This window comes from Anomaloglossus baeobatrachus, unplaced genomic scaffold (genome assembly GCF_048569485.1).
Source record: "Anomaloglossus baeobatrachus isolate aAnoBae1 unplaced genomic scaffold, aAnoBae1.hap1 Scaffold_2842, whole genome shotgun sequence".
Taxonomy (NCBI): domain Eukaryota; kingdom Metazoa; phylum Chordata; class Amphibia; order Anura; family Aromobatidae; genus Anomaloglossus; species Anomaloglossus baeobatrachus.
The window spans coordinates 21,418-33,889 of NW_027442310.1; the positions used below are offsets into that span (position 1 = coordinate 21,418).

At 46.6% G+C, this 12,472-nt stretch overlaps 10 non-coding genes across 10 annotated transcripts; all 10 read left to right on the forward strand.

The window, feature by feature from the left end:
- Positions 1–224: 224 nt before the first annotated feature.
- Positions 225–415, forward strand: LOC142266415 (U2 spliceosomal RNA). Its single transcript, XR_012732505.1, has one exon. It is a non-coding gene; the product is annotated as a U2 spliceosomal RNA (small nuclear RNA).
- Positions 416–1,532: 1,117 nt separating this feature from the next.
- On the forward strand, positions 1,533–1,723 carry LOC142266395 (U2 spliceosomal RNA). The gene has a single exon (XR_012732491.1). It is a non-coding gene; the product is annotated as a U2 spliceosomal RNA (small nuclear RNA).
- A 1,117-nt stretch (positions 1,724–2,840) lies between these two features.
- On the forward strand, positions 2,841–3,031 carry LOC142266417 (U2 spliceosomal RNA). Its single transcript, XR_012732507.1, has one exon. It is a non-coding gene; the product is annotated as a U2 spliceosomal RNA (small nuclear RNA).
- Positions 3,032–4,148: 1,117 nt separating this feature from the next.
- Positions 4,149–4,339, forward strand: LOC142266418 (U2 spliceosomal RNA). Its single transcript, XR_012732508.1, has one exon. It is a non-coding gene; the product is annotated as a U2 spliceosomal RNA (small nuclear RNA).
- Positions 4,340–5,456: 1,117 nt separating this feature from the next.
- Positions 5,457–5,647, forward strand: LOC142266419 (U2 spliceosomal RNA). The gene has a single exon (XR_012732509.1). It is a non-coding gene; the product is annotated as a U2 spliceosomal RNA (small nuclear RNA).
- Positions 5,648–6,764: 1,117 nt separating this feature from the next.
- Positions 6,765–6,955, forward strand: LOC142266344 (U2 spliceosomal RNA). The gene has a single exon (XR_012732445.1). It is a non-coding gene; the product is annotated as a U2 spliceosomal RNA (small nuclear RNA).
- A 1,117-nt stretch (positions 6,956–8,072) lies between these two features.
- On the forward strand, positions 8,073–8,263 carry LOC142266420 (U2 spliceosomal RNA). The gene has a single exon (XR_012732510.1). It is a non-coding gene; the product is annotated as a U2 spliceosomal RNA (small nuclear RNA).
- Positions 8,264–9,380: 1,117 nt separating this feature from the next.
- On the forward strand, positions 9,381–9,571 carry LOC142266421 (U2 spliceosomal RNA). The gene has a single exon (XR_012732511.1). It is a non-coding gene; the product is annotated as a U2 spliceosomal RNA (small nuclear RNA).
- A 1,117-nt stretch (positions 9,572–10,688) lies between these two features.
- On the forward strand, positions 10,689–10,879 carry LOC142266397 (U2 spliceosomal RNA). The gene has a single exon (XR_012732493.1). It is a non-coding gene; the product is annotated as a U2 spliceosomal RNA (small nuclear RNA).
- Positions 10,880–11,996: 1,117 nt separating this feature from the next.
- Positions 11,997–12,187, forward strand: LOC142266422 (U2 spliceosomal RNA). The gene has a single exon (XR_012732512.1). It is a non-coding gene; the product is annotated as a U2 spliceosomal RNA (small nuclear RNA).
- Positions 12,188–12,472: the final 285 nt, after the last annotated feature.

Here is a 12,472-nt window from a genome sequence, read left to right on the forward strand (position 1 = left end):
GCTTGCGCCCTAAAGGAGGAGTTATTCAGATTCATTGCAGTGGGCGGCGGCTGCAAAACGCACCATTCTTCTTGTTTTTGCTCTGCAAAGCAGCCTTTTCAAGGGTTGGCTTGGGTGACAAAATGTCTTGTGTAGGCGTGGGTTTGTCTCCCTCTCGCTCTCTCTCCCTAAGATGTGTCCGGCATAGGCCAGGGTGCCACTCGAGGCCCAAACCAATTCTGGTTATCGCTTCTCGGCCTTTTGGCTAAGATCAAGTGTAGTATCTGTTCTTATCAGTTTAATATCTGATACGTCCCCTATCTGGGGACCATATATTAAATGGATTTTTAGAACAGGGAGATGGAAAAAGAGCTTGCTCTGTCCACTCCACGCATTGACCTGGTATTGCAGTACCTCCAGGAACGGTGCACCCCTTCTTAACCCAGTTTCCAAAAGCAGAACTCGATTCACCTGATTCATATTAGCCCGATTAGCGAATTGAAATGAATTTTTATCTAACACACTTTTTACTTGCTTTATTCATCCAAATAGCAAACTCATCACCACTCAACTTCACCAACTCTGCTATGTCCCGTGCAGTATCTTGTTGTCAGTCTAATCTAGATCATGTGTAATTGAATGGAATAGATCCCTTTTGGACAAAGTGGAGTCAGATGCTGCAGTGACCACAGGTGTGAGAGGATCTACAATTGGCATCTGGTGTTATCTCTCTGCTTCCACTCCAAATAAAGTTACCTGTTGTTACCTGAACGTCAAATACTAAGAATGGGCGGCCTATGAAAGAATTAGTACTTTCATTAAGTATACTAAACCGGCTAATTGGGAATAGACAAACTGTAAAAAGCCCTCTGAGAAAGCCCCTCTCTAACCTTTGTTAGTAAGCTTTTCTGTAGCCTGCCTGTTGATGTATTTTCGGTTTGAACAGTGCACAACATGAAGAGACGGAACACTGGCGGCTTGTCACAATGCCCCCCGATGACATCACAATAGCGCTGCTGCCTAGAAAACAAGCTGCGCAGAAGAAGTTGTTCTTTGGGTGGGAGGGTGGGCTAGTGGAAGGAGGGGGCAATCTCTTTTTTTCCCGGGTGGTAGGGGGATGACAGGAGAAGGGAAGCGGGTGGTGAGAAAGGTACAGAGGGCAGGGTTTGGGGGCTGGGAAGGAAAGGGAAAAGATTAGGGTTTGGGGATGATGAAAGGGCTTTCTACGGGTAAGGATGGCAAAGGGTGGCAGTGACGGAAAGTCAGGCAACCTGTCCTGTCCGTCTTTTTGTATCGTGAATTGGAAAGACTGCAAGGGGGAGGGGAGTTGCTTGCGCCCTAAAGGAGGAGTTATTCAGATTCATTGCAGTGGGCGGCGGCTGCAAAACGCACCATTCTTCTTGTTTTTGCTCTGCAAAGCAGCCTTTTCAAGGGTTGGCTTGGGTGACAAAATGTCTTGTGTAGGCGTGGGTTTGTCTCCCTCTCGCTCTCTCTCCCTAAGATGTGTCCGGCATAGGCCAGGGTGCCACTCGAGGCCCAAACCAATTCTGGTTATCGCTTCTCGGCCTTTTGGCTAAGATCAAGTGTAGTATCTGTTCTTATCAGTTTAATATCTGATACGTCCCCTATCTGGGGACCATATATTAAATGGATTTTTAGAACAGGGAGATGGAAGAAGAGCTTGCTCTGTCCACTCCACGCATTGACCTGGTATTGCAGTACCTCCAGGAACGGTGCACCCCTTCTTAACCCAGTTTCCAAAAGCAGAACTCGATTCACCTGATTCATATTAGCCCGATTAGCGAATTGAAATGAATTTTTATCTAACACACTTTTTACTTGCTTTATTCATCCAAATAGCAAACTCATCACCACTCAACTTCACCAACTCTGCTATGTCCCGTGCAGTATCTTGTTGTCAGTCTAATCTAGATCATGTGTAATTGAATGGAATAGATCCCTTTTGGACAAAGTGGAGTCAGATGCTGCAGTGACCACAGGTGTGAGAGGATCTACAATTGGCATCTGGTGTTATCTCTCTGCTTCCACTCCAAATAAAGTTACCTGTTGTTACCTGAACGTCAAATACTAAGAATGGGCGGCCTATGAAAGAATTAGTACTTTCATTAAGTATACTAAACCGGCTAATTGGGAATAGACAAACTGTAAAAAGCCCTCTGAGAAAGCCCCTCTCTAACCTTTGTTAGTAAGCTTTTCTGTAGCCTGCCTGTTGATGTATTTTCGGTTTGAACAGTGCACAACATGAAGAGACGGAACACTGGCGGCTTGTCACAATGCCCCCCGATGACATCACAATAGCGCTGCTGCCTAGAAAACAAGCTGCGCAGAAGAAGTTGTTCTTTGGGTGGGAGGGTGGGCTAGTGGAAGGAGGGGGCAATCTCTTTTTTTCCCGGGTGGTAGGGGGATGACAGGAGAAGGGAAGCGGGTGGTGAGAAAGGTACAGAGGGCAGGGTTTGGGGGCTGGGAAGGAAAGGGAAAAGATTAGGGTTTGGGGATGATGAAAGGGCTTTCTACGGGTAAGGATGGCAAAGGGTGGCAGTGACGGAAAGTCAGGCAACCTGTCCTGTCCGTCTTTTTGTATCGTGAATTGGAAAGACTGCAAGGGGGAGGGGAGTTGCTTGCGCCCTAAAGGAGGAGTTATTCAGATTCATTGCAGTGGGCGGCGGCTGCAAAACGCACCATTCTTCTTGTTTTTGCTCTGCAAAGCAGCCTTTTCAAGGGTTGGCTTGGGTGACAAAATGTCTTGTGTAGGCGTGGGTTTGTCTCCCTCTCGCTCTCTCTCCCTAAGATGTGTCCGGCATAGGCCAGGGTGCCACTCGAGGCCCAAACCAATTCTGGTTATCGCTTCTCGGCCTTTTGGCTAAGATCAAGTGTAGTATCTGTTCTTATCAGTTTAATATCTGATACGTCCCCTATCTGGGGACCATATATTAAATGGATTTTTAGAACAGGGAGATGGAAAAAGAGCTTGCTCTGTCCACTCCACGCATTGACCTGGTATTGCAGTACCTCCAGGAACGGTGCACCCCTTCTTAACCCAGTTTCCAAAAGCAGAACTCGATTCACCTGATTCATATTAGCCCGATTAGCGAATTGAAATGAATTTTTATCTAACACACTTTTTACTTGCTTTATTCATCCAAATAGCAAACTCATCACCACTCAACTTCACCAACTCTGCTATGTCCCGTGCAGTATCTTGTTGTCAGTCTAATCTAGATCATGTGTAATTGAATGGAATAGATCCCTTTTGGACAAAGTGGAGTCAGATGCTGCAGTGACCACAGGTGTGAGAGGATCTACAATTGGCATCTGGTGTTATCTCTCTGCTTCCACTCCAAATAAAGTTACCTGTTGTTACCTGAACGTCAAATACTAAGAATGGGCGGCCTATGAAAGAATTAGTACTTTCATTAAGTATACTAAACCGGCTAATTGGGAATAGACAAACTGTAAAAAGCCCTCTGAGAAAGCCCCTCTCTAACCTTTGTTAGTAAGCTTTTCTGTAGCCTGCCTGTTGATGTATTTTCGGTTTGAACAGTGCACAACATGAAGAGACGGAACACTGGCGGCTTGTCACAATGCCCCCCGATGACATCACAATAGCGCTGCTGCCTAGAAAACAAGCTGCGCAGAAGAAGTTGTTCTTTGGGTGGGAGGGTGGGCTAGTGGAAGGAGGGGGCAATCTCTTTTTTTCCCGGGTGGTAGGGGGATGACAGGAGAAGGGAAGCGGGTGGTGAGAAAGGTACAGAGGGCAGGGTTTGGGGGCTGGGAAGGAAAGGGAAAAGATTAGGGTTTGGGGATGATGAAAGGGCTTTCTACGGGTAAGGATGGCAAAGGGTGGCAGTGACGGAAAGTCAGGCAACCTGTCCTGTCCGTCTTTTTGTATCGTGAATTGGAAAGACTGCAAGGGGGAGGGGAGTTGCTTGCGCCCTAAAGGAGGAGTTATTCAGATTCATTGCAGTGGGCGGCGGCTGCAAAACGCACCATTCTTCTTGTTTTTGCTCTGCAAAGCAGCCTTTTCAAGGGTTGGCTTGGGTGACAAAATGTCTTGTGTAGGCGTGGGTTTGTCTCCCTCTCGCTCTCTCTCCCTAAGATGTGTCCGGCATAGGCCAGGGTGCCACTCGAGGCCCAAACCAATTCTGGTTATCGCTTCTCGGCCTTTTGGCTAAGATCAAGTGTAGTATCTGTTCTTATCAGTTTAATATCTGATACGTCCCCTATCTGGGGACCATATATTAAATGGATTTTTAGAACAGGGAGATGGAAAAAGAGCTTGCTCTGTCCACTCCACGCATTGACCTGGTATTGCAGTACCTCCAGGAACGGTGCACCCCTTCTTAACCCAGTTTCCAAAAGCAGAACTCGATTCACCTGATTCATATTAGCCCGATTAGCGAATTGAAATGAATTTTTATCTAACACACTTTTTACTTGCTTTATTCATCCAAATAGCAAACTCATCACCACTCAACTTCACCAACTCTGCTATGTCCCGTGCAGTATCTTGTTGTCAGTCTAATCTAGATCATGTGTAATTGAATGGAATAGATCCCTTTTGGACAAAGTGGAGTCAGATGCTGCAGTGACCACAGGTGTGAGAGGATCTACAATTGGCATCTGGTGTTATCTCTCTGCTTCCACTCCAAATAAAGTTACCTGTTGTTACCTGAACGTCAAATACTAAGAATGGGCGGCCTATGAAAGAATTAGTACTTTCATTAAGTTTACTAAACCGGCTAATTGGGAATAGACAAACTGTAAAAAGCCCTCTGAGAAAGCCCCTCTCTAACCTTTGTTAGTAAGCTTTTCTGTAGCCTGCCTGTTGATGTATTTTCGGTTTGAACAGTGCACAACATGAAGAGACGGAACACTGGCGGCTTGTCACAATGCCCCCCGATGACATCACAATAGCGCTGCTGCCTAGAAAACAAGCTGCGCAGAAGAAGTTGTTCTTTGGGTGGGAGGGTGGGCTAGTGGAAGGAGGGGGCAATCTCTTTTTTTCCCGGGTGGTAGGGGGATGACAGGAGAAGGGAAGCGGGTGGTGAGAAAGGTACAGAGGGCAGGGTTTGGGGGCTGGGAAGGAAAGGGAAAAGATTAGGGTTTGGGGATGATGAAAGGGCTTTCTACGGGTAAGGATGGCAAAGGGTGGCAGTGACGGAAAGTCAGGCAACCTGTCCTGTCCGTCTTTTTGTATCGTGAATTGGAAAGACTGCAAGGGGGAGGGGAGTTGCTTGCGCCCTAAAGGAGGAGTTATTCAGATTCATTGCAGTGGGCGGCGGCTGCAAAACGCACCATTCTTCTTGTTTTTGCTCTGCAAAGCAGCCTTTTCAAGGGTTGGCTTGGGTGACAAAATGTCTTGTGTAGGCGTGGGTTTGTCTCCCTCTCGCTCTCTCTCCCTAAGATGTGTCCGGCATAGGCCAGGGTGCCACTCGAGGCCCAACCCAATTCTGGTTATCGCTTCTCGGCCTTTTGGCTAAGATCAAGTGTAGTATCTGTTCTTATCAGTTTAATATCTGATACGTCCCCTATCTGGGGACCATATATTAAATGGATTTTTAGAACAGGGAGATGGAAAAAGAGCTTGCTCTGTCCACTCCACGCATTGACCTGGTATTGCAGTACCTCCAGGAACGGTGCACCCCTTCTTAACCCAGTTTCCAAAAGCAGAACTCGATTCACCTGATTCATATTAGCCCGATTAGCGAATTGAAATGAATTTTTATCTAACACACTTTTTACTTGCTTTATTCATCCAAATAGCAAACTCATCACCACTCAACTTCACCAACTCTGCTATGTCCCGTGCAGTATCTTGTTGTCAGTCTAATCTAGATCATGTGTAATTGAATGGAATAGATCCCTTTTGGACAAAGTGGAGTCAGATGCTGCAGTGACCACAGGTGTGAGAGGATCTACAATTGGCATCTGGTGTTATCTCTCTGCTTCCACTCCAAATAAAGTTACCTGTTGTTACCTGAACGTCAAATACTAAGAATGGGCGGCCTATGAAAGAATTAGTACTTTCATTAAGTATACTAAACCGGCTAATTGGGAATAGACAAACTGTAAAAAGCCCTCTGAGAAAGCCCCTCTCTAACCTTTGTTAGTAAGCTTTTCTGTAGCCTGCCTGTTGATGTATTTTCGGTTTGAACAGTGCACAACATGAAGAGACGGAACACTGGCGGCTTGTCACAATGCCCCCCGATGACATCACAATAGCGCTGCTGCCTAGAAAACAAGCTGCGCAGAAGAAGTTGTTCTTTGGGTGGGAGGGTGGGCTAGTGGAAGGAGGGGGCAATCTCTTTTTTTCCCGGGTGGTAGGGGGATGACAGGAGAAGGGAAGCGGGTGGTGAGAAAGGTACAGAGGGCAGGGTTTGGGGGCTGGGAAGGAAAGGGAAAAGATTAGGGTTTGGGGATGATGAAAGGGCTTTCTACGGGTAAGGATGGCAAAGGGTGGCAGTGACGGAAAGTCAGGCAACCTGTCCTGTCCGTCTTTTTGTATCGTGAATTGGAAAGACTGCAAGGGGGAGGGGAGTTGCTTGCGCCCTAAAGGAGGAGTTATTCAGATTCATTGCAGTGGGCGGCGGCTGCAAAACGCACCATTCTTCTTGTTTTTGCTCTGCAAAGCAGCCTTTTCAAGGGTTGGCTTGGGTGACAAAATGTCTTGTGTAGGCGTGGGTTTGTCTCCCTCTCGCTCTCTCTCCCTAAGATGTGTCCGGCATAGGCCAGGGTGCCACTCGAGGCCCAAACCAATTCTGGTTATCGCTTCTCGGCCTTTTGGCTAAGATCAAGTGTAGTATCTGTTCTTATCAGTTTAATATCTGATACGTCCCCTATCTGGGGACCATATATTAAATGGATTTTTAGAACAGGGAGATGGAAAAAGAGCTTGCTCTGTCCACTCCACGCATTGACCTGGTATTGCAGTACCTCCAGGTACGGTGCACCCCTTCTTAACCCAGTTTCCAAAAGCAGAACTCGATTCACCTGATTCATATTAGCCCGATTAGCGAATTGAAATGAATTTTTATCTAACACACTTTTTACTTGCTTTATTCATCCAAATAGCAAACTCATCACCACTCAACTTCACCAACTCTGCTATGTCCCGTGCAGTATCTTGTTGTCAGTCTAATCTAGATCATGTGTAATTGAATGGAATAGATCCCTTTTGGACAAAGTGGAGTCAGATGCTGCAGTGACCACAGGTGTGAGAGGATCTACAATTGGCATCTGGTGTTATCTCTCTGCTTCCACTCCAAATAAAGTTACCTGTTGTTACCTGAACGTCAAATACTAAGAATGGGCGGCCTATGAAAGAATTAGTACTTTCATTAAGTATACTAAACCGGCTAATTGGGAATAGACAAACTGTAAAAAGCCCTCTGAGAAAGCCCCTCTCTAACCTTTGTTAGTAAGCTTTTCTGTAGCCTGCCTGTTGATGTATTTTTGGTTTGAACAGTGCACAACATGAAGAGACGGAACACTGGCGGCTTGTCACAATGCCCCCCGATGACATCACAATAGCGCTGCTGCCTAGAAAACAAGCTGCGCAGAAGAAGTTGTTCTTTGGGTGGGAGGGTGGGCTAGTGGAAGGAGGGGGCAATCTCTTTTTTTCCCGGGTGGTAGGGGGATGACAGGAGAAGGGAAGCGGGTGGTGAGAAAGGTACAGAGGGCAGGGTTTGGGGGCTGGGAAGGAAAGGGAAAAGATTAGGGTTTGGGGATGATGAAAGGGCTTTCTACGGGTAAGGATGGCAAAGGGTGGCAGTGACGGAAAGTCAAGCAACCTGTCCTGTCCGTCTTTTTGTATCGTGAATTGGAAAGACTGCAAGGGGGAGGGGAGTTGCTTGCGCCCTAAAGGAGGAGTTATTCAGATTCATTGCAGTGGGCGGCGGCTGCAAAACGCACCATTCTTCTTGTTTTTGCTCTGCAAAGCAGCCTTTTCAAGGGTTGGCTTGGGTGACAAAATGTCTTGTGTAGGCGTGGGTTTGTCTCCCTCTCGCTCTCTCTCCCTAAGATGTGTCCGGCATAGGCCAGGGTGCCACTCGAGGCCCAAACCAATTCTGGTTATCGCTTCTCGGCCTTTTGGCTAAGATCAAGTGTAGTATCTGTTCTTATCAGTTTAATATCTGATACGTCCCCTATCTGGGGACCATATATTAAATGGATTTTTAGAACAGGGAGATGGAAAAAGAGCTTGCTCTGTCCACTCCACGCATTGACCTGGTATTGCAGTACCTCCAGGAACGGTGCACCCCTTCTTAACCCAGTTTCCAAAAGCAGAACTCGATTCACCTGATTCATATTAGCCCGATTAGCGAATTGAAATGAATTTTTATCTAACACACTTTTTACTTGCTTTATTCATCCAAATAGCAAACTCATCACCACTCAACTTCACCAACTCTGCTATGTCCCGTGCAGTATCTTGTTGTCAGTCTAATCTAGATCATGTGTAATTGAATGGAATAGATCCCTTTTGGACAAAGTGGAGTCAGATGCTGCAGTGACCACAGGTGTGAGAGGATCTACAATTGGCATCTGGTGTTATCTCTCTGCTTCCACTCCAAATAAAGTTACCTGTTGTTACCTGAACGTCAAATACTAAGAATGGGCGGCCTATGAAAGAATTAGTACTTTCATTAAGTATACTAAACCGGCTAATTGGGAATAGACAAACTGTAAAAAGCCCTCTGAGAAAGCCCCTCTCTAACCTTTGTTAGTAAGCTTTTCTGTAGCCTGCCTGTTGATGTATTTTCGGTTTGAACAGTGCACAACATGAAGAGACGGAACACTGGCGGCTTGTCACAATGCCCCCCGATGACATCACAATAGCGCTGCTGCCTAGAAAACAAGCTGCGCAGAAGAAGTTGTTCTTTGGGTGGGAGGGTGGGCTAGTGGAAGGAGGGGGCAATCTCTTTTTTTCCCGGGTGGTAGGGGGATGACAGGAGAAGGGAAGCGGGTGGTGAGAAAGGTACAGAGGGCAGGGTTTGGGGGCTGGGAAGGAAAGGGAAAAGATTAGGGTTTGGGGATGATGAAAGGGCTTTCTACGGGTAAGGATGGCAAAGGGTGGCAGTGACGGAAAGTCAGGCAACCTGTCCTGTCCGTCTTTTTGTATCGTGAATTGGAAAGACTGCAAGGGGGAGGGGAGTTGCTTGCGCCCTAAAGGAGGAGTTATTCAGATTCATTGCAGTGGGCGGCGGCTGCAAAACGCACCATTCTTCTTGTTTTTGCTCTGCAAAGCAGCCTTTTCAAGGGTTGGCTTGGGTGACAAAATGTCTTGTGTAGGCGTGGGTTTGTCTCCCTCTCGCTCTCTCTCCCTAAGATGTGTCCGGCATAGGCCAGGGTGCCACTCGAGGCCCAAACCAATTCTGGTTATCGCTTCTCGGCCTTTTGGCTAAGATCAAGTGTAGTATCTGTTCTTATCAGTTTAATATCTGATACGTCCCCTATCTGGGGACCATATATTAAATGGATTTTTAGAACAGGGAGATGGAAAAAGAGCTTGCTCTGTCCACTCCACGCATTGACCTGGTATTGCAGTACCTCCAGGAACGGTGCACCCCTTCTTAACCCAGTTTCCAAAAGCAGAACTCGATTCACCTGATTCATATTAGCCCGATTAGCGAATTGAAATGAATTTTTATCTAACACACTTTTTACTTGCTTTATTCATCCAAATAGCAAACTCATCACCACTCAACTTCACCAACTCTGCTATGTCCCGTGCAGTATCTTGTTGTCAGTCTAATCTAGATCATGTGTAATTGAATGGAATAGATCCCTTTTGGACAAAGTGGAGTCAGATGCTGCAGTGACCACAGGTGTGAGAGGATCTACAATTGGCATCTGGTGTTATCTCTCTGCTTCCACTCCAAATAAAGTTACCTGTTGTTACCTGAACGTCAAATACTAAGAATGGGCGGCCTATGAAAGAATTAGTACTTTCATTAAGTATACTAAACCGGCTAATTGGGAATAGACAAACTGTAAAAAGCCCTCTGAGAAAGCCCCTCTCTAACCTTTGTTAGTAAGCTTTTCTGTAGCCTGCCTGTTGATGTATTTTTGGTTTGAACAGTGCACAACATGAAGAGACGGAACACTGGCGGCTTGTCACAATGCCCCCCGATGACATCACAATAGCGCTGCTGCCTAGAAAACAAGCTGCGCAGAAGAAGTTGTTCTTTGGGTGGGAGGGTGGGCTAGTGGAAGGAGGGGGCAATCTCTTTTTTTCCCGGGTGGTAGGGGGATGACAGGAGAAGGGAAGCGGGTGGTGAGAAAGGTACAGAGGGCAGGGTTTGGGGGCTGGGAAGGAAAGGGAAAAGATTAGGGTTTGGGGATGATGAAAGGGCTTTCTACGGGTAAGGATGGCAAAGGGTGGCAGTGACGGAAAGTCAAGCAACCTGTCCTGTCCGTCTTTTTGTATCGTGAATTGGAAAGACTGCAAGGGGGAGGGGAGTTGCTTGCGCCCTAAAGGAGGAGTTATTCAGATTCATTGCAGTGGGCGGCGGCTGCAAAACGCACCATTCTTCTTGTTTTTGCTCTGCAAAGCAGCCTTTTCAAGGGTTGGCTTGGGTGACAAAATGTCTTGTGTAGGCGTGGGTTTGTCTCCCTCTCGCTCTCTCTCCCTAAGATGTGTCCGGCATAGGCCAGGGTGCCACTCGAGGCCCAAACCAATTCTGGTTATCGCTTCTCGGCCTTTTGGCTAAGATCAAGTGTAGTATCTGTTCTTATCAGTTTAATATCTGAAACGTCCCCTATCTGGGGACCATATATTAAATGGATTTTTAGAACAGGGAGATGGAAAAAGAGCTTGCTCTGTCCACTCCACGCATTGACCTGGTATTGCAGTACCTCCAGGAACGGTGCACCCCTTCTTAACCCAGTTTCCAAAAGCAGAACTCGATTCACCTGATTCATATTAGCCCGATTAGCGAATTGAAATGAATTTTTATCTAACACACTTTTTACTTGCTTTATTCATCCAAATAGCAAACTCATCACCACTCAACTTCACCAACTCTGCTATGTCCCGTGCAGTATCTTGTTGTCAGTCTAATCTAGATCATGTGTAATTGAATGGAATAGATCCCTTTTGGACAAAGTGGAGTCAGATGCTGCAGTGACCACAGGTGTGAGAGGATCTACAATTGGCATCTGGTGTTATCTCTCTGCTTCCACTCCAAATAAAGTTACCTGTTGTTACCTGAACGTCAAATACTAAGAATGGGCGGCCTATGAAAGAATTAGTACTTTCATTAAGTATACTAAACCGGCTAATTGGGAATAGACAAACTGTAAAAAGCCCTCTGAGAAAGCCCCTCTCTAACCTTTGTTAGTAAGCTTTTCTGTAGCCTGCCTGTTGATGTATTTTCGGTTTGAACAGTGCACAACATGAAGAGACGGAACACTGGCGGCTTGTCACAATGCCCCCCGATGACATCACAATAGCGCTGCTGCCTAGAAAACAAGCTGCGCAGAAGAAGTTGTTCTTTGGGTGGGAGGGTGGGCTAGTGGAAGGAGGGGGCAATCTCTTTTTTTCCCGGGTGGTAGGGGGATGACAGGAGAAGGGAAGCGGGTGGTGAGAAAGGTACAGAGGGCAGGGTTTGGGGGCTGGGAAGGAAAGGGAAAAGATTAGGGTTTGGGGATGATGAAAGGGCTTTCTACGGGTAAGGATGGCAAAGGGTGGCAGTGACGGAAAGTCAGGCAACCTGTCCTGTCCGTCTTTTTGTATCGTGAATTGGAAAGACTGCAAGGGGGAGGGGAGTTGCTTGCGCCCTAAAGGAGGAGTTATTCAGATTCATTGCAGTGGGCGGCGGCTGCAAAACGCACCATTCTTCTTGTTTTTGCTCTGCAAAGCAGCCTTTTCAAGGGTTGGCTTGGGTGACAAAATGTCTTGTGTAGGCGTGGGTTTGTCTCCCTCTCGCTCTCTCTCCCTAAGATGTGTCCGGCATAGGCCAGGGTGCCACTCGAGGCCCAAACCAATTCTGGTTATCGCTTCTCGGCCTTTTGGCTAAGATCAAGTGTAGTATCTGTTCTTATCAGTTTAATATCTGATACGTCCCCTATCTGGGGACCATATATTAAATGGATTTTTAGAACAGGGAGATGGAAAAAGAGCTTGCTCTGTCCACTCCACGCATTGACCTGGTATTGCAGTACCTCCAGGAACGGTGCACCCCTTCTTAACCCAGTTTCCAAAAGCAGAACTCGATTCACCTGATTCATATTAGCCCGATTAGCGAATTGAAATGAATTTTTATCTAACACACTTTTTACTTGCTTTATTCATCCAAATAGCAAACTCATCACCACTCAACTTCACCAACACTGCTATGTCCCGTGCAGTATCTTGTTGTCAGTCTAATCTAGATCATGTGTAATTGAATGGAATAGATCCCTTTTGGACAAAGTGGAGTCAGATGCTGCAGTGACCACAGGTGTGAGAGGATCTACAATTGGCATCTGG